General features: G+C 38.9%; 1 long non-coding RNA gene across 1 annotated transcript; it reads left to right on the top strand.

Moving 5' to 3' along the window:
- The first annotated feature begins 266 nt into the window (after positions 1-266).
- Positions 267-1,275, top strand: LOC116203041. The gene is made up of 2 exons (XR_004156193.1): positions 267-514; positions 839-1,275. It is a non-coding gene; the product is annotated as an uncharacterized LOC116203041 (long non-coding RNA).
- The last annotated feature ends 2,556 nt before the right edge of the window (positions 1,276-3,831 follow it).

Genomic DNA, 3,831 nt, shown 5'->3' with positions numbered 1-3,831 from the left:
TTAGGTGGTTGTGTACTAAGACATTAAGGCAAGCAATATTCCGTGAATTTATAAATGGGTTACCCGTTTAGATTTGGGAGTCAACTGAGGCGAAAATAACCCATAAACTATATTTTTGGAACATTTGCCCCCTCAACTATGGTGAAGGGAAAATATTCCCCCCCCCCCCCCCCCCCCCCCCCCCCCCCCCCCCCCTGCCGTTTCATTTTCCATCCAAATGGACGGAACAATCACGTGCATTCCACGTGACTAATAAAAGGTAAAGAGAAAACGGTGGTTGGGGGGGGGGACGTACGGAGAGGAAGGGAAGGCGGGCCGGTGGTCATCTCCTCTCCCCCGCCAGCCACCAGCCGACGCCGCGGAATCGCCGGCACCATTGAAGCCGTCGCCGACCTCGTGAGGGTGGCTAGTGGCCAGTATCTAGAAAAGAGAGGGTACATGGGAGAGGAGAGGGATCTGGATCGGGGGTCGCCGCCAGCCAATGATTCTTCCTTTTGTTCTTGATAACCATCATGTAAAGCTTCTCCCTTTTCTTCGATTACATGTTCTTCCTTTGCCTCAATTTTTAAGCTTTAAAATCATTCCTTTCTTCCTCTGTACCACTTCCGTTCAAACTCGAACAGAGAACCTAATTTCTCAAATTGATGGGCTCCACAGAATAAAACCCACTTTCTCTCCCATGCAACTGCCATCCCATCTTGCTGCATTTGCTTATCTCCCTTCAATTTGTCTATCTGCTAATGTCTTGTTGAAGTTCAAGTTTGCCCAAAAAACCATAAATTTTTCATTTGGATGTCAAATCCTGGTTGATGTGCTGAGGGAGATTTAAATTTGACAGTCGTGTTGATGCTAAGAAATCAGCAGAGTCGAACTTTTCGGCAGCGCCTCCAAGGAAGCGAGACATGGGCTGGAAACGTAGAGGAAGCAGCAGACTGGGGGAATGGTTGTCGCCACTGGCCACCAGCCACCTCACGAGATCGCCGGCTACTTCAACGGTGCCGACCTGGGGGCCGGCAGTGGAGAGGAGATGACCACCAGCCCGTCTTTCTTCTTCCTCTTTCTAATAATAAAATTAGAAATGCCTTAAATATTTATAGTAATAGAGTTATTATATGTTATCTTTGTAAAAATCTTAAAATTCATAACTTTAATGGGCCTTGATTAGTTAGGTTTAATTAAAGACATATTGTACTTTTAATTTAGTAGGTTATTGTTATCAAATTATATGTTCTTTTTATAATTGTGAATAAAATATTATCTTTTTTAGTCGTAAAAGGGATAGTATAATTTTGAAAATACATTAATTATTACTCTTGCAAGCAAATGCCAGAGATCTCGTTTGAAATTAATTGTAGAACCAATTGGAAATGATTAGCTACTAAATAGTACAAACATGCGCCAAAAACTAATTTTAGCAAGATCCGAATTGATATGCAAATTACGCTTTTCTATTATATTGTGAATATATATATATATAAAGGGTTCATATTCGATACATTCCATATGGGGACAAAATTATCGACTGAAATTAATTAAAGAGTGGAAGAAGGATGGGCTCACTGAATCATGCATGTACATCAATCTATATATTAGCTAGGTCAGTGGAAGCACCTCGTTTCGGCTTGGGCAACGATCATTATTTAGGGAGCACATCAAAACAGATAATCGACAAAGCACTTGAGGGTCGCTCATAAGAAGACGAACTATCAAGAATAACTAGATAAGTCATCGAGTGCTAAGTACTTAATTTTGACAATCGGTAACTATTTTAAAAATTTGTACGAGTTAATCAGCAATATTTCCTTCTCCAAGGACGCGAGTGTAAAACGGATTTTTGAAATCGTGACGCCCACTCTCCGGAGAGCAGCTTAGACAAAAGTTAAGAAGAAAGAGAAACGCGCCTTAGAATCCCATAAGATGGGGACATGATAAAAGGAGAGCTCAGAATAACTCTCGTTAGGTTGAAAACTTGAGAGGACGACCTAAGCAAAAATCAAGGCGAATGAGAGGTACTACCGAATCTCAAAGAGACGATCGTAGAAAAAAGTTCGGTAGAAAAGAGAGAAAAATAAGAGAAGAAAAAAGATAAATATCCGATAGGATGTCACTCAGTGCGCATCCTAGGCAAAAATTAGGGACCCCTAGTTGATCAATCCTGAGCGCCTTGCATGGAACTCGTCAAGAGCGGTGGTCAAGGGGCACACATTCCAAACGGCCGAAGACCAGCTCCTATGAAACCCATGGGGGCACCTCTCAAAGTTAGATTGAATCATTCGTATCTTTTTTAAGTCTGAGCATGGTGTTGGCCTTTCCCCTTAGAAAAAAGCACTTATCAAGATACAATGATCAAATGGGACACAACCATCCTGAAAAATGGTTACCAGAAAGCGCAAAATCTCAAACATCCTATCGTAAGTGTTTGCACTGACGAACATGATAGAGATTATGGGTACGAATGAAACTCGGCCACGAAACTCATGTTGCAAGTTACCCCTGGCATAGGTGTCATGAGGCGTCTTAGGAGGGAGAGCATAACTTCAACTCGTGGATCGAGATGGCGACAAGGACGCAAGGTGATTGGAAGTTATCACCTCAGGATCCGCCAAGAAAAGGCATTCTCATCAACAATCATCCAATCTCGAGGGATTGAGCACTGCAAGAGGACCCAGATTCAGAGATCTTCTGAAGACCCCGAGGGAGTTTATCTCAAATGCTTAAAATCGTTTCCGGACTTGACAAAATCGTTTTCGAACGTGATAAAATCATTTTTAACATGATAAAATCATTTTCAAACATGACAACATCGTTTTTAAAAAAAAATCATTTTCAAACGTGACAGAATCACGGTGTGTGTTAAAATTGTATTCGTACGTGACTACAATCTAAAAATCGTATTCTAACTTGACCAAGGATTTGAAAGAAGTTCAAACCCTTTTCACGACATGATCCAAAAATTATCTTTCATATGAGAATTTCAAAAAAAATAATAATCTTATTCCGACGTGACTTTAAAACCGTCTTTTGACGTGATCAAGATTTCAATGGTATGTTTAGTTTTAGAGTTAAGTAGGGTTGAGTTTTGATTTTAATTGAGTTGTAATAATTGTATTATTGAATTATGAGAAAAAAATATGAAAAAAGTAATAAATAGTTGAGAGAAAGTAATGATTATGTTGTTGAATCGAAAATAAGTTGAGTTAAGTGGAATAGAGTTAAAACTAAAGTTAAAATTAGATTGTGAAACCAAACAAATAGCAAGATTTCAAATTGTCTTTGGACGTGACTAAAATTTCAATAGTTCAAATCGTTTTGTAAAGTGATCAAAAATTATTTTATGTGATCAAAATGTGAGAACTTCAAACCGTCTTTAGGACGTGATTCAAACCGTCTTCGAATGTGATTCAAAATGTGACCTTCAAACCGTCTTCAAATGTGATTCAAACTGTTTTCGAATGTGATTTTGAACCGTCTCCGAGCGTGACCAAACAATTTTTGAAAAAGTGACATAAACCGTCTTCGGAGGTGATTCAAACCGTCTTCAGACTTGACCAAACCATTTCTGAAAATGTAACTTTAAACCGTCTTTTGACATGATCAAGATTTCATAGTTTCAAACCATCTATTACGGGATATATTATGTTGCCGAGATTAGCGGAACTATTTTGTATCATATAATCTTAGTTAGCCTAATTAGTTTCATGTATAATAGGCAATTGGATATCGTAGAATTCTTTCCTTTTTTTTCCTCTTGTACTCAGCTATATGTACATTACCATACTATAATCAAATTAAGCTTTTGAGCTTCTCATTCTTTGGTATTTTATAATACCG

Source organism: Punica granatum, chromosome 4 (assembly GCF_007655135.1).
Source record: "Punica granatum isolate Tunisia-2019 chromosome 4, ASM765513v2, whole genome shotgun sequence".
NCBI classification, from domain to species: domain Eukaryota; kingdom Viridiplantae; phylum Streptophyta; class Magnoliopsida; order Myrtales; family Lythraceae; genus Punica; species Punica granatum.
This window is presented reverse-complemented; position numbering and strand designations above follow the sequence as displayed.